This window comes from Crinia signifera, chromosome 8 (assembly GCF_055691185.1).
Source record: "Crinia signifera chromosome 8, ASM5569118v1, whole genome shotgun sequence".
NCBI lineage: Eukaryota > Metazoa > Chordata > Amphibia > Anura > Myobatrachidae > Crinia > Crinia signifera.
This window is the reverse complement of record NC_139224.1, coordinates 70,552,181-70,579,012: the sequence shown is the minus strand read 5'-3', so window position 1 is coordinate 70,579,012 and position 26,832 is coordinate 70,552,181. Positions and strand designations below refer to the sequence as shown.

Sequence of the window (26,832 nt, the reverse complement as noted above, 5' to 3'; positions counted from 1 at the left end):
ATATTATGTCCTTTAGGTCTTTTTACATTACCAACACATGATTTTTTTTCAGTAAGCCAATACAGTTAGGAAACTTTTATATTAGCTTACCTGGTTATAGAAGTAGAAGAGGGCAAAAAAGTGCCGGTATCTCACCTACAGCCATACCACATTGGATACGCCCAATCTCGTCTTATCTTGGAAGCTAAGCAGTGTTGGGCCTGGTTAGTACTTTGGTGGGAGACCACATGGGAACACCAGGTGCTGTAGGTTTTTTCCCATTACTGGCAAATTGTTTTTATTCTCTTGCTATTTTAATTGGAAACTTTTTATTTTTATTGCCAATACAGACATTTGGGAGAGGTCAAACAGACACAATAGCCATCACCTAAAAACTTACCACACTGTTTAGGCCCAATTCCAACTGCTTTTGGCAGCTAAACAGTGTTGAGCCTCTTTAGTAGTTTAATTTGAGACCACCTGCTAATATCATGACCTGTAGGTCTTTTTACATTACCAACACATGATTTTTTTTCAGTAAGCCAATACAGTTAGGAACCTTTTTTATTAGCTTACCTGGTTATAGAAGTAGAAGAGGGCAAAAAAGTGCCGGTATCTCGCCTACAGCCATACCACATTGGATACGCCCAATCTCGTCTGATCTTGGAAGCTAAGCAGTGTTGGGCCTGGTTAGTACTTGGGTGGGAGACCACATGGGAACACCAGGTTCTGTATGTTTTTTCCCATTACTGGCAAATTGTTTTTATTCTCTAGCTATTTAAAGTGGAAACTTTTTTTTATTGCCAGTACAGACATTTGGAGAGGTCAAACAGACACAATAGCCATCACCTAAAAACTTACCACACTGTTTCGGCCCAATTCCAACTGCTTTTGGCAGCTAAACAGTGTTGAGCCTCTTTAGTAGATTAATTTGAGACCACCTGCTAATATTACGTCCTGTAGGTCTTTTAACATTACCAACACATGATTTTTTTCAGTAAGCCAATACAGTTAGGAAACTTTTTTATTAGCTTACCTGGCTATAGAAGTAGAAGAGGGCAAAAAAGTGCCTGTATCTCACCTACAGCCATACCACATTGGATATGCCCAATCAAGTCTGATCTTGGAAGCTAAGCAGTGTTGGGCCTGGTTAGTACTTAGGTGGGAGACCACATGGGAACACCAGGTGCTGTAGGTTTTTTCCCATTACTGGCAAATTGTTTTTATTCTCTAGCTATTTAAATTGGAAACTTTTTTTTTATTGCCAGTACAGACATTTGGGAGAGGTCAAACAGACACAATAGCCATCACCTAAAAACTTACCACACTGTTTAGGCCCAATTCCAACTGCTTTTGGCAGCTAAACAGTGTTGAGCCTCTTTAGTAGTTTAATTTGAGACCACCTGCTAATATTATGTCCTTTAGGTCTTTTTACATTACCAACACATGATTTTTTTCAGTAAGCCAATACAGTTAGGAAACTTTTATATTAGCTTACCTGGTTATAGAAGTAGAAGAGGGCAAAAAAGTGCCTGTATCTCACCTACAGCCATACCACATTGGATATGCCCAATCTCGTCTTATCTTGGAAGCTAAGCAGTGTTGGGCCTGGTTAGTACTTGGGTGGGAGACCACATGGGAACACCAGGTGCTGTAGGTTTTTTCCCATTACTGGCAAATTGTTTTCATTCTCTTGCTATTTTAATTGGAAACTTTTTATTTTTATTGCCAATACAGACATTTGGGAGAGGTCAAACAGACACAATAGCCATCACCTAAAAACTTACCACACTGTTTAGGCCCAATTCCAACTGCTTTTGGCAGCTAAACAGTGTTGAGCCTCTTTAGTAGTTTAATTTGAGACCACCTGCTAATATTATGTCCTATAGGTCTTTTTACATTACCAACACATGATTTTTTTCAGTAAGCCAATACAGTTAGGAACCTTTTTTATTAGCTTACCTGGTTATAGAAGTAGAAGAGGGCAAAAAAGTGCAGGTATCTCGCCTACAGCCATACCACATTGGATGCGCCCAATCTCGTCTGATCTTGGAAGCTAAGCAATGTTGGGCCTGGTTAGTACTTGGGTGGGAGACCACATGGGAACACCAGGTGCTGTAGGTTTTTTCCCATTACTGGCAAATTGTTTTTATTCTCTTGCTATTTTAATTGGAAACTTTTTATTTGTATTGCCAATACAGACATTTGGGAGAGGTCAAACAGACACAATAGCCATCACCTAAAAACTTACCACACTGTTTAGGCCCAATTCCAACTGCTTTTGGCAGCTAAACAATGTTGAGCCTCTTTAGTAGTTTAATTTGAGACCACCTGCTAATATTATGTCCTGTAGGTCTTTTTACATTACCAACACATGGTTTTTTTCAGTAAGCCAATACAGTTAGGAAACTTTTTTATTAACTTACCTTGTTATAGAAGTAGAAGAAGGCAAAAAAGTGCCTGCATCTCACCTACAGCCATACACCATTGGATATGCCCAATCCCGTCTGATCTTGGAAGCTAAGCAGTGTTGGGCCTGGTTAGTACTTGGGTGGGAGACCACATGGGAACACCAGGTGCTGTAGTTTTTTTACCATTACTGGCAAATTGTTTTTATTCTCTAGCTATTTAAATTGAAAACTTTATCTTTTTATTGCCAATACAGACATTTGGGAGAGGTCAAACAGACACAATAGCCATCACCTAAAGACTTACCACACTGTTTAGGCCCAATTCCAACTGCTTTTGGCAGCTAAACAGTGTTGAGCCTCTTTAGTAGTTTAATTTGAGACCACCTGCTAATATCATGTCCTGTAGGTCTTTTTACATTACCAACACATGATTTTTTTCAGTAAGCCAATACAGTTAGGAAAGTTTTTTATTAACTTACCTTGTTATAGAAGTAGAAGAGGGCAAAAAAGTGCCTGTATCTCACCTACAGCCATACCACATTGGATACACCCAATCCTGTCTGATCTTGGAAGCTAAGCAGTGTTGGGCCTGGTTAGTACTTATGTTGGAGACCACATGGGAACACCAGGTGCTGTAGGTTTTTTCCCATTACTGGCAAATTGTTTTTATTCTCTAGCTATTTAAATTGGAAACTTTTTCTTTTTATTGCCAATACAGAGATTTGGGAGAGGTCAAACACACACAATAGCCATCACCTAAAGACTTACCACACTGTTTAGGCCCAATTCCAACTGCTTTTGGCAGCTAAACAGTGTTGAGCCTTTTAGTAGATTAATTTGAGACCACCTGCTAATATTATGTCCTGTAGGTCTTTTTACATTACCAACACATGATTTTTTTCAGTAAGCCAATACAGTTAGGAAACTTTTTTATTAGCTTACCTGGTTATAGAAGTAGAAGAGGGCAAAAAAGTGCCTGTATCTCACCTACAGCCATACCACATTGGATACGCCCAATCTCGTCTGATCTTGGAAGCTAAGCAGTGTTGGGCCTGGTTAGTACTTGGGTGGGAGACCACATGGGAACACCAGGTGCTGTAGGTTTTTTCCCATTACTGGCAAATTGTTTTTATTCTCTTGCTATTTTAATTGGAAACTTTTTATTTTTATTGCCAATACAGACATTTGGGAGAGGTCAAACAGACACAATAGCCATCACCTAAAAACTTACCACACTGTTTAGGCCCAATTTCAACTGCTTTTGGCAGCTAAACAATGTTGAGCCTCTTTAGTAGTTTAATTTGAGACCACCTGCTAATATTATGTCCTGTAGGTCTTTTTACATTACCAACACATGATTTTTTTCAGTAAGCCAATACAGTTAGGAAACTTTTTTATTAACTTACCTTGTTATAGAAGTAGAAGAGGGCAAAAAAGTGCCTCCATCTCACCTACAGACATACCACATTGGATATGCCCAATCCCGTCTGATCTTGGAAGCTAAGCAGTGTTGGGCCTGGTTAGTACTTGGGTGGGAGACCACATGGGAACACCAGGTGCTGTAGGTTTTTTACCATTACTGGCAAATTGTTTTTATTCTCTAGCTATTTAAATTGAAAACTTTATCTTTTTATTGCCAATACAGACATTTGGGAGAGGTCAAACAGACACAATAGCCATCACCTAAAGACTTACCACACTGTTTCGGCCCAATTCCAACTGCTTTTGGCAGCTAAACAGTGTTGAGCCTTTTAGTAGATTAATTTGAGACCACCTGCTAATATTATGACCTATAGGTCTTTTTACATTACCAACACATGATTTTTTTCAGTAAGCCAATACAGTTAGGAAACTTTTTTATTAGCTTACCTGGTTATAGAAGTAAAAGAGGGCAAAAAAGTGCCTGTAGCTCACCTACAGCCATACAACATTGGATACGCCCAATCTCGTCTGATCTTGGAAGCTAAGGAGTGTTGGGCCTGGTTAATACTTGGGTGGGAGACCACATGGGAACACCAGGTGCTGTAGGTTTTTTCCCATTACTGGCAAATTGTTTTTATTATCTAGCTATTTACATTGGAAACTTTATCTTTTTATTGCCAAAACAGACATTTGGGAGAGGTCAAACAGACACAATAGCCATCAGATAAAGACTTACCACACTGTTTCGGCCCAATTCCAACTGCTTTTGGCAGCTAAACAGTGTTGAGCCTCTTTAGTAGTTTAATTTGAGACCACCTGCTAATATTATGTCCTGTTGGTCTTTTTACATTACCAACACATGATTTTTTTTCAGTAAGCCAATACAGTTAGAAAACTTTTTTATTAGCTTACCTGGTTATATAAGTAGAAGAGTGCAAAAAAGTGCCTGTATCTCACTTACAGCCATACCACATTGGATACATCCAATCTCGTCTGATCTTGGAAGCTAAGCAGTGTTGGGCCTGGTTAGTACTTGGGTGGGAGACCACATGGGAACACCAGGTGCTGTAGGTTTTTTTCCATTAGTGGCAAATTGTTTTTATTCTCTAGCTATTTAAATTGGAAACTTTTTCTTTTTATTGCCAATAAAGACATTTGGGAGAGGTCAAACAGACACAATAGCCATCACCTAAAGACTTACCACACTGTTTATGCCCAATTCCAACTGCTTTTGGCAGCTAAACAGTGTTGAGCATCTTTAGTAGTTTAATTTGAGACCACCTGCTAAATATCATGTCTTTTTACATTACCAACACATGATTTTTTTTCAGTAAGCCAAAACAGTTAGGAAACTTTTTTATTAGCTTACCTGGTTATAGAAGTAGAAGAGGGCAAAAAAGTGCCTGTATCTCACCTACAGCCATACCACATTGGATACGCCTGATCTTGGAGAATAACTATTTTGTTTTTCAAAAAGATTTCTTTATACAACGACGGGGCGTGGCTATGGGGACACCATATTCCCCGAGCCTCGCCAATTTGTATTTAGGTGAATGGGAGGAGAACAATGAGGAAATAAATGTCATCTTTAAATCCAAGATCAAATGTTATAAACGATATATCGATGACCTCCTAATTATATGGGATGGTGACATCGAATCATTTGAATCTTTTGTTGAAAAGTTGAATGTGAATCAGTATAATCTAAAATTCACCTCTAACTGCAGCTTGGAAAAAATTGAATACCTTGATTTGGTGTTAGATGTGAGCGGCTGGTCGACAGGAGCTTGGGTGTCGACATACACTCACATAAAGACTGTCGACAGTAACAGTTATATACACTATGACAGTAGTCATTATTCAAAATGTCCCTTATTCACAATTCAGAAGAATCAGACAAAATTGTGATAATATCGCCAAATATGATGAACAAGTTGTTATTTTTGAAAATAGATTTAAAGAGAAAAAATACCCTCCCACACTTATTGAGAACTGTAAAAAGAGAGCCAGAGATTTGGATCGAACTGATCTTTTGAAGTATAATGTCAAAACTGCAAAGGTTTCCAAAGAAAATGAGGTTTTTATACCTTTTATTACTCAGTTTAACTCTTGTGAAAAAGAAATTAGAAATATACTGAGTAAGCTTTGGGATGTTCTGCTGCTTGACCCACTTTTAGCTGGGGTGCTCCCAAAGAAACCCCAATTAGTGTTTAAAAAAGCGAATACACTAAAGTCTGTACTGGCACCGAATAATCTGAAATGCAAAGATGAATCAGGGTGGTTACAGCAATCTAAAGGTTTTTTTCCTTGTAATAGATGTAAGACCTGTAAATATGCGAGCAAAGAAAGGTCTAAGGTTTGGAATTGTGATAAGAGCAAATCTTTTGATATTAAGAGCAAAATTACATGTATTACTGAAAATGTGGTATATCTTATAGAATGAGGATGTGGCCAACGTTATGTTGGCAAAACTAAACGTCCTTTGAAAATCCGCATCCTGGAACATCTCAGGAACATAAAGAATAATGTATCACATCACAGTGTGCCTAGGCACTTCTTTAAATGCTGCCAATCCAATCTTGATAACTTCTCCTTTAAGGCTATCGAACATGTTAAACTGGATAGCAGAGGTGGAGATCTGAGTATTAAACTCGGTAAACGTGAAACTTTTTGGATCTATACATTGGGTACGCTCAGTCCATCCGGGATGAATGAAGGATGTGAGATCACTCCCTTTCTGTAGTAGTGTCGCGATCCGGCCTGATCGTCGCATCGGTGGTGATGTTGGGTGAATAGCCCCACTTTCCGATGTGATGACGGTCCTGCCTGACGCGACATGGCACAGAGCTGTGGCCTCTTACCCTTTATTACAAGCCCTATGCGATGTAGGTGTAACATGATTATATATGTGTTCTGAAAATACCTTCCTTCTCTTGCCTTTACACATTTTTATAATTTTTATAACATTTTTATAATATTTAGTAATATATGCTATTTTATTTGTACTTTTATATAGTATCTATTTTATGAATAAAAATTATATTTTATTAGTAGATATAAATTGTACATTTATGAAATTACTGATATAATGATATAAAAATATATGTATTTTTAGCTTATAGTTTATTTAAATAAATGATTCTATGAATATTGTCCTTTTTAAATCATTATTGTTTCTCCCTTTCTTGTAGAAGTCTAATTTTTAATTTTTATTTTTTATTTTTTGATTTTCCCTGTTCGTAAATTCTGCAGACTGCTATGAATAAATGTGTTATATACTTATTTGTACACACTTCTATATATATATATTTTTCTACATATTTATTTATTTAGATAGATATCTGTATTATTATTACAGATATTCATTAATGGCACATACACATATATATGCGTAATTTTTCTAACATAATATAGGCACTTTGATAATTATAATTATTTTTATAAGTCTAATTTTTATAGGTTTAATAATTTTTAGCACATGCACTTTAGTATTTTGTATTAAATTCAATTTATTACAAATTTATATATTTAGGAATAATGTTTCTTTAAACACGTTTAAAAAGTAGCAGCATGCACTATTTTAATGTTGTTGCTAATTAGCGATGATATGCAGCAGTCTTATTTTAAATGTAATCACCTGGCGGCACTTGTTATATGTGTATATAAGAGACTGAGTACCAGGAGATAACCACACCCCCTGACGAAGACCTCTGTCGAAATGCGTTGGGCGTGGCTACCTTCCTTTGCTGACGGCTGACGTCCTCTGGTCCGGTGAAAAGACTTTCTCGGCTCTGTCCTGACTGCGGCAGGTGGACGAACCCCGCTGGGCTGATCACCCCGCGTGCTTCTGAAAATCTGGTTGACCCTGCTGTGCAGGTGACAAACGCCATATTGTGGCAATTTATCTATTTATATCCCATGTATGTCATTTTTTATCCCTGCTAAAAATATCAGTAAAAACTATTACAAATTTATATATGGTTTTTTGACTGTGCGCTCTATCTATCTTTTCTCTTACAATATATATATATATATATATATATATATATATATATATATATATATATATATATATATGAACAAAGAAGATATAGAGTGCGCCTTCTGTTATATCACCACCACCACCTTAAAATTCAGATGGAAATAAACACTTTCATAAAATAGTTGTACAATTTATTATAAAATCAACAAAGTAATTTCCAATGTTGTTCCATACGGATACAGGGCACACGGGACCCCGAAATGTCGGGTATAGAGACATGTGTTGTTACACATTAAACCTAATCTTTTTTTGTAATAGCTGTCTCGACTCTGTTTGTGCCGCAGCAAACCCCACACAGCCATTACCTAATACTGGCTGCAGGCACCGGAGCATATACCCTGCAACGAGCGGAGTGCCGGACCATCCCCTTCCTGCTATCACATTGGGACTTGGGATTCATTGCTTGCCTCACCTGGGCCAAGGCACCCGCTACACTACTGCTGTACCGCTGAGCGGACAAATTTCAGAAATTGACTACAGACCGTGGAAAGATCTTTTATTCACCTCACAGCACTTAAGCACTTGCAGATCAGCATCCCAACTGCAAGCGTGCAGACAGGGGCCTTCAGCAGACTCAGCCAACATGGAACAAGACAATCCCTCTAACACCCCCAGTGAACCCAAGGGATGCAGGGGTATCAATATAGCCAGGGGACACATATACAGCTTCTCTGAAGCAGATGAGGAGCGTCTCCTATTCAAGGAGCAACTCAACACCCAGGAAGACAACCCAGTGGTGGAGGAGCTATATCACCAAATGATTAAACTTAAAAAGCGTGAAACCGATTACCTGCTACACGGGATTTCACTTTCCGATTACTTTTCGTGAAGCACCAGCTGAAGTATAACAGAGGCTAGGTGCTTTAATATAGGGATGTTGCATTAACGACAGAAGTGATGGAAACAATGATGTAAAATAAACCTTATTTATTAAAGGTACTGTAATACAGTTGATAAAAGTCAATAATACAATACTCTATTGAAGATATGAGGATGCTTGATAAATGAAGAAAGTATTGGAGGATGAGTTGAAGAATTGGATGATTGGTTTCCGGGGTTGGATGATTGGATGAAGAATTGGATGATTGAATAATAGATTGAATGATTGGAGGAGGGTTGGATGATTGGATGAAGAATTGGAAGATTGGATGAAGGATTGGATGATTTGATGAAGGATTGGATGATTGGATGAACAATTGAGTGATTGGATGAGGATTGGATGAAGGATTGGAAGATTGGAATAACAATTGGAAGATTGGATGAGGATTGGATGATGAAGTCTGAGAGTCCTTGCTGAATATGATCGTAGCTGCAGAACCAGGAATAACCGTGGAGATTAACCGTCAGGATTAAGGATGAAGATAATACCCCTTTGGGGGGGCTAACCTTGTCCAGTCCGTATTGGCGGAAGAGGGTTCCGTGGTATACAGGTGTAGCAGTAGACGATCAGCAGGAGTGGAGTATAACTTCTAAAGAGACAAAAGAAAGGATGTCCTGTGTCGGTGCACCAAGAGAGAGATACGAATAAAATCTAACTTTTATTTATTGCATTTAAAAACTGCGAGATAAGAACATTTAATTACAAACAAGGGTGGGATTTGACACTTTTTAAAACTAAGGTGGCAGGCTGATGTTTGTAGTGGAGTATAGTGTATATAGTGTTTTCACTTTGAACCATGTGCTATTGGTCCGTACAGAAAATAGTCTGTTTGGGCCAAAGTGCTGGTAATGGTGACACGAGCGGGTTGGTTAACCTCTTTATTAGGTGCTCTGTACCCAGAATGTTGCTAGTTTAATTTAGCGAAACTGTAAGGACGTGGTGGCACAGCTGGTAGGGATTGGTATTCACTGGGAGTGTTAGGCCAGTGTTCGGCCAGTGAAATTCCTCCTGTGACCACCGTCCTTGGTGTTAGACGCCCAGTCTATTCGCAACTACTGCTCCCATTGGCTGCAACGCTTGCCTAGTAGGGGAGTCTGTGTGCTATACTGGAGTGCCCCAGGATTATTTCACTGTGCCAGTCCAGTGGAGTCGCCTCCAAAAGGACCTAGCTGGTGGCAGTGAAAGCCCTTAGAAGGGCTAGGGCGATAATGCACAGGTTCAACAAAAATACATTAATATGAAAATCAACAAACAGCTACAATCATCTGCCCGCACACCGCTAGCCGGCACGTGCTTCGCAGATTTCAGCTTCCTCAGGGCCAAGGCCATCTCCCATCCCTCCGTGGAGTAGAACTTCACCAGAGGCGCAGGAACTGTAGTATTCACCACAGACAGCCAGGAGTGAGCAATGATGTTAAGGCATGAACATCATTGTACTGACTGCCGGTCTGTCCGGCCAGTCAGTACTTAAGGAGTGAGCTGTGCGGGTTTTGGACCGCCACTTGACAGGCGGGGTTGGAGCACAGTACTGGATGCAGAAACCAAAAAGATGGCGGCCGCCAGCGGAGGCGACAGAACCCAGCTGGCATTGAGTGTGCGCAGCTGCGCAGTCTGCCGGCATTTCCAGCCAGATGCCTATCCAGGAACAGACACACATGGCGCCTCACTCACACCACCCATGTCCTGCGTGGCACCGGAGCACAGTGTACCACTGTCACCACTCGGTGACAATGCGGACATCTGCACCCCACCGGCACAAGGCACCAGAGCGGAGGTGAGCGCTACGGTATGAGACACGCTGCTGCAGGGCCCAGAGCTAGGCACAGCATAGGGAGCCAGGGTAGCCAGGGTAGCAGCCATGGTGGTCGTGACAGCACCCCCCCTTTTATGAGTGGCCCCAGGACGCTCTTTAGGCTTGGTTGGGAATCAACTATGGAAGTTTTTTATCAATCTGGGAGCATGTACCTCAGAAGCATTGGTCCATGACCTTTCAGTACTTCTTTACTTTCACGGCGCCAGCATGGCGCCGCGCGTACTTCCGGGTTACGCTCGCCACAAACTAAGTAAAATAAACGAAGTTAACGCCATGCCAACATGGATAGTTCATACCTCCACTATCCATGTTGGCATGGAGTTGATTTGAAATAGTGTGGCGAGCGTAGCGAGCCACCGAGCCCGCAGCGTGGGAGAGTGAAGCGAGCCCCGCAAGGGGACTCTGACTCGCGGCGCCATGCTGGCGCCGTGAAAGTAAAGAAGTACCGACCTTTCTTCTGGCCCGTAGCCTTTCCAGTCAATTAAGTACTGCAATCGTTTATAGCGGATGCGGGAGTCCAGAATATGAGCCACTTCGTATTCGATGACCCTGTGGATAAAGACTTTAGGAGACTTAGACGGAGCAGCGTGAAATTTGTTTAGAATTAATGGTTTCAACAAAGATACATGAAATGAATTGGGGATCCTTAAGTAATTTGGCAATTTTAACTTGTAGGCAACTGGGTTGATGATCTGTGTTATCAAGAATGGACCAATGAACCGTGGTGCAAATTTCATCGAAGGAACCCGAAGTTGAAGGTTATCACCCACTTTCCAGGTGGGAGCAGCTCTTCTTCTTCTATCAGCAAACCTTTTATACCTTTGTGAGGCTTTGGTTAAGGATTTTCTGACTTTCGTCCAGTGTTGTTGAAGCTGCTGGAGGGTCAAAGTTACCGCTGGCACAGATGTTGAAGGCAGCCGCTGGAAATCAGGAACCCTAGGATGGAAGCCAGAGTGGTATAACCATCAGATGACAAGATCTGTAATAAAGTCCATTGACAAATGAGTCCAAGACCCCTTTGGGATGGAAAGCGGTCTTAATGGACCTACTGGAGCTAAATTGGAATACTTATGTCGGGCACAATGAAGGCAGGAAGCGATGTACTCCTGAATATCCCTTTTCAGGGCAGGCCACCAATATCGACGTGACAGGAACTCATAGGTCTTTTGAATCCCTGGGTGACTAGAGAACTTGGAATTATGGGCCCAATGCAGAAATCTGCTTTCTTGAACTAGGTTTAACAAAGGTTTTACATGGTGGGACTTGTACCTGCACAGTTGTCGCAGCAAAAGCGAGAGGATCAATGATTGGCCTTCCTTTGTAGGACTTAGACTCCTCCTCAGTTTCCCATGACCTAGACAAGGCATCTGCTTTATGATTCTTCGCTCCAGGAGAAAAAGTCAACTTGAATTTGAATCTGGAAAAGAACAGGGTTTACGACACTAACTATTAAATACATCCCAAAAGTCAATAAGGGTAAATTCAACAACAAAAAAGCCACCATGGTTGGACAAAAAAGTAAGGACAGAGATCAACAATAAAACAAAAGTGTTTAAATTCTATAAAAATAACATAAATGAGGAGGTGTTCATCAAGTATAAAGAAATAAACAAAACTTGTAAAGAAGTAATCAAAGTAGCTAAAATGGAAAATGAAGAGCGCATAGCCACAGAAAGCAAAGCTAACCCCAAGAAGTTTTTCAAGTACATAAACAGTAAGCGAATAACTAAAGAGAACATATTCCCATAAACCGATATCAACGGTAAAAGTTTTGCAGAGGATAAAGGAAAAGAGGAACTGTTAAATGGGTTCTTCTCATCATTGTTTACTAGGGGAGAGCAGATAGTGGAAAGCACAGATACCACAATGGGACAAACAAACCGGATCTCAATATGGATCTCTCGACTGATAATATAATATTGAGGCTCAGCAAAATAAAAACTAACAAATCACCAGGGCCAGATGGGATACATCCTAGGGTACTAATGGATTTAAGGGAGGAACTAGCTACCCCTCTATATTACATTTTTGAAAATTCACTATCAACAGGTATGGTACCAAAAGACTGGAGAATAGCAGAGGTAGTGCCAATATTCAAAAAAGGTAAAAGGGATGACCCTGCAAATTACAGGCCTGTGAGCTTAACATCAATAGTGGTTAAAATATGTGAAGGAATTTTAAGGGATGGTATCCTGGAATATTTAGACCTTCATAGTTTACTTAGTATTAACCAACATGGGTTTGGGAAAAATCGTTCCTGCCAGACAAATTTATTAGGCTTCTATGAGGATGTCAGCAAAAACCTTGATAATGGAAACACAGTAGATGTGGTCTTCCTTGATTTTGCAAAAGCTTTTGATACAGTACCACACATGAGGTTGATAAATAAAATGGAGGACCTGGGATTAGGGGCAAATATCTTAAGATGGGTAGGGAACTGGCTGTGTAATAGAGAACAAAAAGTGGTTGTGAACAGTGCTGTATCAACTATGATACCAGTACTAAGTGGAGTGCCACAGGGTTCGGTACTGGGGCCCATCTTGTTTAACATATATATTAACAATATCGGGATGGGGATTCTCAGCAATGTATCCATCTTTGCTGATGACACAAAACTGAGTAGAGATATTAAATCAACAGAGGATGTGAACGTACTTCAAAACGATCTTAACAAGCTAGATAAGTGGGATAAAAAGTGAAGATGAGGTTCAAAGTGGATAAATGCAAGGTTATGCATCTTGGGAGACATAACCAGTGTGCTAGTTACAACCTAAGCGGGGAGGCATTAGGTACTTCAGCACTTGAAAATAATCTAGGAGTCCATATAGATAACAAGCTGGGGTGCAGTGTTCAATGTCACATTGCAACAAAAAAGGCCAACAGAATTCTAGCATGTATTAAAAGGGGCATGGAAACTAGAGACTCAAAAGTGATTATGCCACTGTACAAGGCATTGGTTAGACCTCACCTTGAATATGGATTACAGTTCTGGGCCCCACACTATAAAAAGGACATCAAGGAATTGGAAAAAACCCAAAGAAGAGCAACAAAGCTTATTAGGGGAATGGAGAATTTAAGCTACGAGGAGAGATTAAGCAAGCTAGGACTATTTACACTAGAGAAGAGACGTTTAAGGGGGGACATGCTCAACATGTACAAATATATCAGGGGCAAATATAAGGAACTCTCAAGCACCCTTTTTACTGCAAGAAAGGAATCTAGGATGCAAGGGCACGAATTTAGATTAGAAGAAAGAAAATTTTGTTCCCTCAAAAGAAAAAATTTCTTTACGGTCAGAGCAGTCAAACTTTGGAACTCTCTTCCTGGAAAGGTGGTGTCGGCAGATACAATAAATGCGTTCAAAATAAGGTTGGACAAGCATTTATTGGATAAAAACATCCAAGGCTACTAATAAGAATCATATTCTGTCTTTTACAAGGGATAAGCTATTAAAACGTAGGTTGAACTCGATGGACGCAAGTCTTTATTCAGCCTTATCTACTATGTAACTATGTAACATTGAGCATTTTTCAAGTAAAGCTCATTTTTGTGATCAGTAATAATATTAATAACATGAACTGCTCCCTCAAGTAAATACCGCCACTCCTCCAAGGCCATTCTGATAGCTAAGAGTTCTTGGTCCCCTATGGCGTAGTTCTGCTCAGCCGGGGAGAATTTCTTAGAGAAAAACCACATGGATGCAGCTGTCCATCAGTTTTGGTCTATGAAAGCACTGCTCCCATGCCGATGGCAGATGTGTCAACCTTGAGAGTGAATGGTAGACTGACATCTGGTTGAATCAGAACTGGAGCCGAAGTGAATTTTCTTTTTCAGCAGCAAAAAGGCATTAGTAGCCTCGGTATCCCATTTGGAGGGTTTGGCATTTTTGCGAGTAAGAGCAGTTATTGGAGCAACAATGGTAGAAAAGCCTTTGATGAATTTTCTATAATAATTTGCAAATCCGAGGAACCTTTGGACCCCTCGAAGTGTATGAGGATGAGGCCACGACTGAATGGCTTCCACTTTCGCTGGATCCATCTTCAGACCGGACCCGGATACAATATAACCTAAAAAAGGTATGGAGGAAACTTCAAAAATAAATTTTTCCAGTTTACAGAAAAGAAAGTTCTTTCTGAGACGAGAGAGCACCTCTCTGACAATTTCCCAATGTTTTTGAAGGCTGTTGGCAAATATCAAAATATCATCAAGATAAACCACCACATATTTGTACAGGAGATCACAAAACAATTCATTCAAAAAAGAAGCTAGCTCCAGCAGGTGAAGATGATGGGCGGATAAACCCTTTAGCAAGATTTTCCTCTATATACTCTGACATGGCTTGAGTCTCGGGCAAAGACAAAGGGTAAGTGCGACCTCGAGGAGGGTTTTTTCCTGGTATTAACTCAATAGAGCAATCCCATGGATGATGGGGAGGTAGTTTATCGGTGGCTGTTTTAGAAAAAACATCAGAAAAGTCTTGATACTGGATAGGCAGTCCCTCTGGAATCTGAAGGGAGACTTGACGAGTAGGTGCCATGGATTTGAGACATGATTTAGTACAGGTGGCACCCCAGCTTTGAACCTGGGACGTTTCCCAATTGATAATGAGATCATGGGTACGTAACCAGGGAAGACCCAAAACAATTGGGTAGGAGGACTTGGGAATGAGAAAGAACTGTATTTTTTCCATATGTGGACCAATTTGCAAGGTTAAGGGTTGAGTCTTTAGCGTGACAGTCTCTCCTAATATATGACTCCCATCTACAGCTGTAAGGTACACTGGGCGCTGAAAGGGGGTGGTAGGTAGACGCCAACATTTAACAACATCAGTGGTGATGAAACTCTCTGCTGCTCCTGAGTCGAGAAGAGCTGGCAACTGTCTGAGCTGATGTTTAACTTTTAGGGAAACTTGAAGAATACAGTCTTTGTTATTTGGAGAGGTGATAAGAACCCCTAACCTGCCCTCTCTCTTACAGGTTAGGTTCTGGCGTTTCCCGGCTTCTTAGGACAAGAATCGACGGCATGCTGCGGATCAGCACAATAAAGACAAAGGCGCTCATCATGACGACGTTTACGCTCGGCTGGAGCTAGTTTGAAGCGGTTGACCTGCATGGGTTCCTCCGCTGGTAGGGAAGGATTTTTAGAGGCAAGTGGAATTGGATTAGGATTGGCTTGATTTCTCTCCTGATTTCTCTCTCTGAGCCTCAAATCAATTTTGGTACAGAGGGAGATCAGATCTTCTAGTCTGGGTGGCAGATCTCGAGGTGCTAGCTCGTCTTTAATTTTATCTGAAAGTCCATTCATGAATGCTGCGAGGAAAGCCTCCTCATTCCAGGCCAATTCAGCTGCCAGGATTTTAAACTGAACTAGATATTGTCCTACAGTCCTAGATCCTTGACGCAGATGAAGAATTTCTGTTGCAGCTGAACTGAGTCGACCTGGTTCATCAAAGATGATTTTGAAAATGGAGATGAAACGAGTATAATCAGCTAAAATACAGTCTGCTTTTTCCCACAGGGGAGATGCCCAATTGAGAGCAGAGCCGGTAAGGAGGGATCTCACGTAAGCTACTTTAGTTCGCTCAGTAGGGAAGTATGAAGACTGCAGTTCAAAATGAATTTCGCATTGATTGATAAAACCTCTACAGTTTTTGGATTTCCATCAAATTTAGCTGGAGTAGGAATTTGAAGGTGAGCAGTGACTCCCGCTGTTGAAGCCATGGGTCTAGGCGATGGCGCCGGTGTAGCTAATGACCCTTGGCCTTTTTGCAAAGTAGTTTGAAGGGTATCCAGTCTTTTTTTCAGGTCCTGGAGGGCATGAATAACTTGCTCTTGGGCAGCCTCCTGTTGATCCAGGCGAGCTGCCAATTGTTGTACTGGAGCAGTGCCTCGCTCCTGACCTGATGCTGGATCCATGGAGTCAGTACAAACTGTCACATTTTGTGAAGCACCAGCTGAAGTATAATGGAGGCTAGGTGCTTTAATATAGGGATGTTGCATTAACGACAGAAGTGATGGAAACAATGATGTAAAATAAACCTTATTTATTAAAGGTACTGTAATACAGGGTGTAAATGATGGCACCATAATATTCTGAAAGTTTGTGGAATGATAAAAGTCAATAATATAATACTCTATTGAAGATGATGAGGATGCTTGATAATTGAAGGAAGTATTGGTGGATGAGTTGAAGAATTGGATGATTGAATAATAGATTGAATAATTGGAGGAGGGTTGGATGATTGGATGAAGAATTGGAAGATTGAATGAAGGATTGGATGATTTGATGAAGGATTGGATGATTGGATGAACAATTGAATGATTGGATGAGGATTGGATGATTGGATGAAGGATTGGAAGATTGGAAGAACAATTAGAAGATTGGATGAGGATTGGATAATGAAGTCTGAGAGTCCTTGCTGAATATGATCGTAGCTGCAGAACCAGGAATAACCATGGAGATTAACCATCAGGATTAAGTATGAAGATAATAACCTTGTCCAGTCCGTATTTGCGGCAGAGGTTTCCGTGGTATACAGATGTAGCAGTAGAAGATCAGCAGGAGTGGAGTAGAACTTCACCAGAGGCACAGGAACTGTAGTATTCACTTAGTTATAAACAAAAAAGAAAAAAGAAACTCGGGTGGGGTGCACTCTTAATCCCCAATCTACGATTGCTAAGCTGCTCGAAAAAAGTTTTTTTATTTAGTTTTTTATGCCAAGTGAAAAATCTATTTTTTATTTTTTGAATTATTTTATGTCATTTTTTATACACTAATATTGCCTCTATTTGCGATTTATTTATAGACAATTATATTGGGGCTAGTAGCTAGGATTGGTGCAATTAAATCGCGTGTGTGTATAGATACCAAGAATATACCTATGCACCAATACTATATAGGGCTGACCTTCATAAATCCTTAATGCCTTCACCAATTGGCATTATAGTTTTGTCTCAATTAAATGAGATAAGGATTATAATCATTAGTCAGCAAAGTAATTCAAAATATTCAAACAAAGTATATACAATATTTACACTCGTGCATGTGTATTGTTTCCCTTTATAATTGGCTTGTTCTATTGTGAAGCTGTATAATGGTCAATTCATATATATTATGGGACTATTAATTGGTCAAACCACAGGATTATAGATTAGTCAATTTATCAAGCACAGCTCACAAACACAATTGTATCTAACATTAGAAAGTACTCTTTGATTCTAATGTCACAATTCTCTAGATGCACTCAAATAGCAGAAAAAAGGTTCTATACATAAGAACTTAACAAAGCCACACCTGATACACTCAAAAGGATATAGGTATATCACTCAATAAATTACTGAGCCACCACTGGACAGACTCTCCTTATCCAAATGTGGCAGATGTAATTAGTCAAATGTATGTGTATCAGCTATGTCTATTTTAGCGCAAAAACAGGAACCACAGAACCCAAATGCTGCAGCTACAATTTCAGCAAATAGACAAAGCGCTGGAAGTGGACAGAGTTATCATGTTATAGCAATTACAATTGATCAGTACATATATGCAAATATCAGCTGTGTCCGCTTCAGCACGACGCGGTTCACAGCTGTGAATGCCTGAATGAACGCTATAACCTGCAAGGGCTAAAATAAATGAGCCTCTGCTATTAACCCAGTTTGTTCATATAATGCAGGATCACACATTTGTCAGCATAGAAAGGGTGAATTAATGCAGAGAGACACAGCGCTAATAATGCATAGACCCTCAATAGCCAGAGATAACAATTAGGCGTGATCTATTAATGTAAGCATATAGCGGCTGTATCGCCTTCAATACAGTAAGATACTAAGCAAATGCTATATCCTGCAAAAAAAGTTATAGGTTATACATATAAAAGCATGAAAATTGGTTTTAACAAATAGATACTGTAGCGGACTATTACCGCTAATAGATACAATTGTGTCTGAGAATAAGTAACAGTTTATACTTTTAAAAGGGTATACACAAATGCACAGCTTTAAACTCTAATTGAATAAAAAAGAGGAAGGGGGACCAATATGCCTGTGTTCAAAGCTGAGCCAGCACAACCAGCGCGCGGCTGCTTGCACAGGGTGAGGTCTACGTTAGCAGCCCTGGATTTTCTTAGATGCAGAGACGCGTGGGAGCGCTTTCTCTATTAATTGAAGCTCCGACTTGGATGCCGCTCCGGCGGTCACGTATACATACGTGACCACGTCTCTGGCTGTCTGTCTGGACGCACGTTTCGCAAAAAGCTTGATCACCCGGCAGCGTACCTTGGCTGCCTGGCTGTGACTTCTTATGCTTATGCACAGCCAATAGGAATCGGCTATCATTGATTGCTTATTCCCGCAGCTTCATATACTAGACTTTTTTACATGTGTATTGCGGCACATTTTCATTTGCTCTTAAAGATGTATCACCATTTGCATGAAAAAGAGGAGAAATGAATTAAAATCTTTTTATATTATTAATTATTTCCTTGAAATGAGATATATAAATTTATCATTAAGCAAGTGTTAATGAAAATTAATGATATTGTAAAAAATTATTGTATATATAATCGTAATTATAATGGTAATAAGGAATAAAGCATTGTCTGCTCTCTCATCACTTATACCGTTCCAGCATGATTAATCGCTGGACTATAATTTTTTGATTGCCTATATTATGTAATGTATATAGCAATCCATTTTGATATTTTTAGTCTATATGATCCACATGAATTTTTATTCTGGCATATCTCATTATCCAATTAAATTATTGGTGATGTTACTATGTTGATACCATATTGTTTTTTGTGATATATTTCATATTATATTTTTTTATTTTTTTTATATTATTATAATCATCATGCTCACTTAATACCCATTTTACAGATTTTAATTTTAATATTTTTATGTATTTTTATTCTATTTTATCATTAATTTTTTTGTGTATATATTTTTTATATTATTTACCTTTTTTGATAATTCTTTTGTAAGTTTTTTATTTATTTTTGCTGCTCAATTGATTAATAACAACAGCCAATGATGATAATAAAAATAATAATAATGGTAATAATAATAATAATAATAATAATAATAATAATAAAAGGAGAATAAATATAAAAATAATGATAAAAGTGATGTTAGAGATGGGTGCTAGTATAAAGATAATACCGGTGCATTGAAACAATAAGGATGAAGAAAATGAAAATAAATATAAGGGTGAAGAGCCAACCCCCTACTGTGTATATTTTAGTGATAAATCCGATATTAATAAAATTTATATACATATAAAAAATACACATAGAAAATATATGTAAAAATTATATACACATAAAAGGTGTGTAATAAAATAATCAGTGATGAGAGGAACCCCATATACAGTGCATTTACGAATGAAGTGTGTGAGAAAATGATTTAATAAAATGTGAATAAAAGAAAAAGAACAAACGTGCAGTGCAAGCATGATGGGCAATATGTAGCATTGCCTGATATGTGAAAACTTATAATGCAAATAAAGAGATATCAACAAGTGCCTAAAAAGCATCCATCGTCCATATTATGGAGGTGTATATATTAAGAAAAATTATTTTGTAGATGTGTATAATGGGAAACTACCCCTGCTTTGTGAATACGTTGAGTAATAATAATTATCAAAAAAAAGGAGGGAATAAAGATGAAAAATATTGAAGAAAAAATATATATGAGAAAAACAATAAAAATAAATATAAATATAAAAATAAAAAATAAAAAAAATAAAAAATAAATAAAAATAAATATAAATATAATAATAATAATAATAATAATAATAATAATAAATATAATAAAGGAGAGGGAGGGGGGGGGAGAGGGGGGAAATATGAGCCCGATACTCATATCATGATAATATTTATAAAACTGTAAGAATTGGGTATTAGGCCTGATGTTTAAGTCTTGATCATATAAATGAGTCTATGCTTTCCAGATAGTCCTAGTTAAGGATGAGATATTATTATTCTGAGTGGAGTGGAGAGCTATATATGACTATTGTAAATTATTTCAGAAGAGAAAAGAAAAAAAGGAAGAAGAAAAAGAAAAATAGGAAAAATCTGTCCTAAGGAACTGTTATATGGCAATATTGTGAATTGGAACTAAGCTGCTATTGCAAGAGTTATGTGAGAAAGACTCCATAGTTTATAAATTCGTTCATTCCATCAGGACTCACACTGCCTAATTCAAAAGTCCACCGGCTCTCTTTCTTAAGCAGAACTTGAGTGAGATCACCTCCTCTGATACCCAAACTTGCTTTTTCCAACCCACACACTCGGAAATCCTTGAGAGAACCACCATGTTTAAACATGAAATGTCTGGCGACAGATGTTAGTTTCTTATGGTTTTGTAGGTCTACAGCCCCATTTCTGATAGTCCCTGCATGTTCAAGCACACGTTGCTTAAGGGGGCGTGTTGTCATCCCGACATATTTCTGGTCACACCCACAAAAAATACAATAGACCACGCCTTCAGTTTTACAATTAATGTAATCTTTCAGTTCAATCACTTTGCCAAAGCGATCTTGGATGTTATTCTTAGTTATCATGTATTGGCAGGCCTTGCATTGCCCGCATGGATGAGTCCCTTTCAGGCGATTTGCTGATGGTGTATTTCTTACAAAATGACTATTGACCAATCGATCTTTCAAATTTCTAGCTCTTCGCCAGCTCATAGAGACTCTAGGCCCAAGTCTCTTGGCTAGTGTTGGATCTAGGAGCAGAGTGGACCAATGTCTTTGTATAATGTCTTTGATGGTCTGCCATTCTTGGCAGAAATCGCCCACAAAGCATATGGTCTGATCTTTTACTTGCTTGCTTTTAGTTTTGAATATTAGAGACTCACGATCCAACTCCATGGCATTCCTCATGGCTTTTTTGGTAGAGGTATGACTGTATCCTCTCTCACGTAAGCGTAGGGTGAGTTCTTGGCTTTGGGTCTTAAATTATTGTTCTCCCGAGCAGTTTCTTCTAAGTAGCAAGAACTCCCCCTTGGGGATGTTCTCGACTGTCGGTGGGAAGTGTGCGCTTGTTTGATGTAACAGGGTATTGGTGGTGGTGTCTTTACGATAACGTTGGGTAGCCAGATGGTTGTTTGTATCTTTGTAGATTTTTAGGTCCAAAAATGCAAGTTCCTGTTTGCTGATGGTATGAGTAAAATGGAGATTCAGATTGTTGGTGTTCAGCTGTTGTATGAACTGCAGGAGTAGTGTTTCGTCTCATATAAGGAAAATGTCGTCGATGTACCTCAGCCACATCGCGACATGTGAGGTGAATCGATCGTTGGACTCCTTAAATACTACTTCCTGCTCCCATTTCCCAAGGAATATGTTTGCATAGGTGGGGGCACACGCCGCCCCCATAGCTGTGCCCCTCACCTGCAAATAGAACCGGTCATTAAATGTAAAGACATTATGGTGTAGTATAAATTTTAATAACTTGATAAGGAACTGTTGGAATGGTTCGTGTTTCTCAGCATCCATAAAGTAACTGACCGCTTCAATGCCTTGGTCATGGTTTATTGAGGTGTAGAGGGCCTCTACGTCCAATGACACCAGGAGTTGATTGTCTTCTAGGCATATATCATGAATTCTTCGTAGCACGTCGGAAGTATCTTGTACAAAGGAAGGTAAGTTGAAGACAAAATGCCTAAGGTGCAGGTCAAGGAAGGTGCATGCTTTTTCGGTCAGGCCGCCATTGCCCGATACGATCAGCCTGCCAGGTGGATCATGAAGTCTCTTGTGCACCTTCGGCAACATGATCCACCTGGCAGGCCGATCGTATCGGGCAACGGCGGCCTGACCGAAAAAGCATGCACCTTCCTTGACCTGCACCTTAGGCATTTTGTCTTCAACTTACCTTCCTTTGTACAAGATACTTCCGACGTGCTACGAAGAGTTCATGATATATGCCTAGAAGACAATCAACTCCTGGTGTCATTGGACGTAGAGGCCCTCTACACCTCAATAAACCATGACCAAGGCATTGAAGCAGTCAGTTACTTTATGGATGCTGAGAAACACGAACCATTCCAGCAGTTCCTTATCAAGTTATTAAAATTTATACTCCACCATAATTTCTTTTCATTTAATGACCGGTTCTATTTGCAGGTGAGGGGCACAGCTATGGGGGCGGCGTGTGCCCCCACCTATGCAAACATATTCCTTGGGAAATGGGAGCAGGAAGTAGTATTTAATGAGTCCAACGATCGATTCACCTCACATGTCGCGATGTGGCTGAGGTACATCGACGACATTTTCCTTATATGGGAAGGAGACGAAACACTACTCCTGCAGTTCATACAACAGCTGAACACCAACAATCTGAATCTCCATTTTACTCATACCATCAGCAAACAGGAACTTGCATTTTTGGACCTAAAAATCTACAAAGATACAAACAACCATCTGGCTACCCAACTTTATCGTAAAGACACCGCCACCAATACCCTGTTACATCAAATAAGCGCACACTTCCCACCGACAGTCGAGAACATCCCCAAGGGGGAGTTCTTGTGACTTAGAAGAAACTGCTCGGGGGAACAATAATTTAAGACCCAAAGCCAAGAACTCACCCTACGCTTACGTGAGAGAGGATACAGTCACACCTCTACCAAAAAAGCCATGAGGAATGCCATGGAGTTGGATCGTGATTCTCTAATATTCAAAACTAAAAGCAAGCAAGTAAAAGATCAGACCATACGCTTTGTGGGCGATTTCTGCCAAGAATGGCAGACCATCAAAGACATTATACAAAGACATTGGTCCACTCTGCTCCTAGATCCAACACTAGCCAAGAGACTTGGGCCTAGAGTCTCTATGAGCTGGCGAAGAGCTAGAAGTTTGAAAGATCGATTGGTCAATAGTCATTTTGTAAGAAATACACCATTAGCAAATCGCCTGAAAGGGACTCATCCATGTGGGCAATGCAAGGCCTGCCAATACATGTTAACTAAGAATAACATCCAAGATCGCTTTGGCAAAGTGATTGAACTGAAAGATTACATTAATTGTAAAACTGAAGGCGTGGTCTATTGTATTTTTTGTGGGTGTGACCAGAAATATGTCGGGATGACAACACGCCCCCTTAAGCAACATGTGCTTGAACATGCAGGGACTATCAGAAATGGGGCTGTAGACCTACAAAACCATAAGAAACTAACATCTGTCGCCAGACATTTCATGTTTAAACATGGTGGTTCTCTCAAGGATTTCCGAGTGTGTGGGTTGGAAAAAGCAAGTTTGGGTATCAGAGGAGGTGATCTCACTCAAGTTCTGCTTAAGAAAGAGAGCCGGTGGACTTTTGAATTGGGCAGTGTGAGTCCTGATGGAATGAACGAATTTATAAACTATGGAGTCTTTCTCACATAACTCTTGCAATAGCAGCTTAGTTCCAATTCACAATATTGCCATATAACAGTTCCTTAGGACAGATTTTTCCTATTTTTCTTTTTCTTCTTCCTTTTTTTCTTTTCTCTTCTGAAATAATTTACAATAGTCATATATAGCTCTCCACTCCACTCAGAATAATAATATCTCATCCTTAACTAGGACTATCTGGAAAGCATAGACTCATTTATATGATCAAGACTTAAACATCAGGCCTAATACCCAATTCTTACAGTTTTATAAATATTATCATGATATGAGTATCGGGCTCATATTTCCCCCCTCTTCCCCCTTCCTCCCCCTCTCCCCCCTCTCCCCCCCTCCCCCTCCTTTATTATATTTATTATTATTATTATTATATTTATATTTATTTTTATTTATTTTTTATTTTTTATATTTTTTATTTTTATATTTATTTTTATTGTTTTTCACATATATATTTTTTCTTCAATATTTTTTCATCTTTATTCCCTCCTTTTTTTTTGATAATTATTATTACTCAACGTATTCACAAAGCAGGGGTAGTTTCCCATTATACACAACTACAAAATAATTTTTCTTAATATATACACCTCCATAATATGGACGATGGATGCTTTTTAGGCACTTGTTGATATCTCTTTATTTGCATTATAAGTTTTCACATATCAGGCAATGCTACATATTGCCCATCATGCTTGCACTGCACGTTTGTTCTTTTTCTTTTTCTTTTATTCACATTTTATTAAATCATATTCTCACACACTTCATTCGTAAATGCACTGTATATGGGGTTCCTCTCATCACTGATTATTTTATTACACACCTTTTATGTGTATATAATGTTTACATATATTTTCTATGTGTATTTTTTATATGTATATAAATTTGATTAATATCGGATTTATCACTAAAATATACACAGTAGGGGGTTGGCTCTTCACCCTTATATTTATTTTCATTTTCATCATCCTTATTGTTTCAATGCACCGGTATTATCTTTATACTAGCACCTATCTCTAACATCACTTTTATCATTATTTTTATATTTATTCTCCTTTTTTTATTATTATTATTATTATTATTATTATTATTATTAATATTATTATTACCATTATTATTATTTTTATTTTCATCATTGGCCGTTGTTATTAATCAATTGAGCAGCAAAAATAAATAAAAAACTTACAAAAGAATTATCAAAAAAGGTAAATAATATAAAAAATATATACACAAAAAAATTAATGATTAAATAGAATAAAAATACATAAAAATATTAAAATTAAAATCTGTACAATGGGTATTAAGTGAGCATGATGATTATAATAATATAAAAAAATAAAAAAAATATAATATGAAATATATCACAAAAAACAATATGGTATCAACATAGTAACATCACCAATAATTTAATTGGATAATGAGATATGCCAGAATAAAAATTCATGTGGATCATATAGACTAAAAATATCAAAATGGATTGCTATATACATTACATAATATAGGCAATCAAAAAATTATAGTCCAGCGATTAATCATGCTGGAACGGTATAAGTGATGAGAGAGCAGACAATGCTTTATTCCTTATTACCATTATAATTACGATTATATATACAATAATTTTTTACAATATCATTAATTTTCATTAACACTTGCTTAATGATAAATTTATATATCTCATTTCAAGGAATTAATTAATAATATAAAAAGATTTTAATTCATTTCTCCTCTTTTTCATGCAAATGGTGATACATCTTTAAGAGCAAATGAAAATGTGCCGCAATACACATGTAAAAAAGTCTAGTATATGAAGCTGCGGGAATAAGCAATCAATGATAGCCGATTCCTATTGGCTGTGCATAAGCATAAGAAGTCACAGCCAGGCAGCCAAGGTACGCTGCCGGGTGATCAAGCTTTTTGCGAAACGTGCGTCCAGACAGACAGCCAGAGACGTGGTCACGTATGTATACGTGACCGCTGGAGCGGCATCCAAGTCGGAGCTTCAATTAATAGAGAAAGCGCTCCCACGCGTCTCTGCATCTAAGAAAATCCAGGGCTGCTAACGTAGACCTCTCCCTGTGCAAGCAGCCGCGCGCTGGTTGTGCTGGCTCAGCTTTGAACACAGGCATATTGGTCCCCCTTCCTCTTTTTTATTCAATTAGAGTTTAAAGCCGTGCATTTGTGTATACCCTTTTAAAAGTATAAACTGTTACTTATTCTCAGACACAATTGTATCTATTAGCGGTAATAGTCCGCTACAGTATCTATTTGTTAAAACCAATTTTCTTTACTGTCAATGCGCTATAGCAGAGGGTTCTTTCATGCTTTTATATGTATAACCTATAACTTTTTTTGCAGGATATAGCATTTGCTTAGTATCTTACTGTATTGAAGGCGATACAGCCGCTATATGCTTACATTAATAGATCACGCCTAATTGTTATCTCTGGCTATTGAGGGTCTATGCATTATTAGCGCTGTGTCTCTCTGCATTAATTCACCCTTTCTATGCTGACAAATGTGTGATCCTGCATTATATGAACAAACTGGGTTAATAGCAGAGGCTCATTTATTTTAGCCCTTGCAGGTTATAGCGTTCATTCAGGCATTCACAGCTATGTAAGGAAGGGTAAAAGACTGCGCTGTACCTGCAGTATGTGGAAAGGGCTGCTGCACAATATCCTAAGATGCACTACAATAGCACCTTGATAGAGAAGACTGTAAAAGGGGGAAATAGGATGTAAGTGCGCAATCCCTACTGCTAAATAACAATTAACCAGTGACACCTCTCTGGTAAAGAATAAAAGTATTTTATTAATTAGTGCAAAATACAGTTTTGGTCATCTATAAGGTACACTTAAAGACTAAAAATGGGAGTGTCTCCTAATACCGGTATACATCAACTAGA

At 38.7% G+C, this 26,832-nt stretch overlaps 10 non-coding genes and 2 pseudogenes across 11 annotated transcripts in view; all 12 read left to right on the top strand.

The window, feature by feature from the left end:
- Nucleotides 1-26,832, top strand: part of LOC146027235 (protein shisa-9B pseudogene) — a 604,201-nt pseudogene that overhangs the window by 415,568 nt on the left and 161,801 nt on the right. The gene's annotated exons all lie outside the window — the stretch shown is intronic.
- Nucleotides 134-252, top strand: LOC146033790 (5S ribosomal RNA). Its single transcript, XR_014459199.1, has one exon. It is a non-coding gene; the product is annotated as a 5S ribosomal RNA (ribosomal RNA).
- LOC146034364 (5S ribosomal RNA) lies at nt 599-717 on the top strand. Its single transcript, XR_014459771.1, has one exon. It is a non-coding gene; the product is annotated as a 5S ribosomal RNA (ribosomal RNA).
- On the top strand, nt 1,059-1,177 carry LOC146034237 (5S ribosomal RNA). Its single transcript, XR_014459643.1, has one exon. It is a non-coding gene; the product is annotated as a 5S ribosomal RNA (ribosomal RNA).
- Nucleotides 1,521-1,639, top strand: LOC146034339 (5S ribosomal RNA). Its single transcript, XR_014459745.1, has one exon. It is a non-coding gene; the product is annotated as a 5S ribosomal RNA (ribosomal RNA).
- On the top strand, nt 1,985-2,103 carry LOC146031716 (5S ribosomal RNA). The gene has a single exon (XR_014457175.1). It is a non-coding gene; the product is annotated as a 5S ribosomal RNA (ribosomal RNA).
- Nucleotides 2,449-2,567, top strand: LOC146034562 (5S ribosomal RNA). The gene has a single exon (XR_014459967.1). It is a non-coding gene; the product is annotated as a 5S ribosomal RNA (ribosomal RNA).
- LOC146034664 (5S ribosomal RNA) lies at nt 2,913-3,031 on the top strand. The gene has a single exon (XR_014460069.1). It is a non-coding gene; the product is annotated as a 5S ribosomal RNA (ribosomal RNA).
- Nucleotides 3,376-3,494, top strand: LOC146029833 (5S ribosomal RNA). The gene has a single exon (XR_014455398.1). It is a non-coding gene; the product is annotated as a 5S ribosomal RNA (ribosomal RNA).
- Nucleotides 3,840-3,958, top strand: LOC146032206 (5S ribosomal RNA). Its single transcript, XR_014457650.1, has one exon. It is a non-coding gene; the product is annotated as a 5S ribosomal RNA (ribosomal RNA).
- On the top strand, nt 4,303-4,421 carry LOC146027990 (5S ribosomal RNA; annotated as a pseudogene).
- On the top strand, nt 4,768-4,886 carry LOC146031528 (5S ribosomal RNA). The gene has a single exon (XR_014456993.1). It is a non-coding gene; the product is annotated as a 5S ribosomal RNA (ribosomal RNA).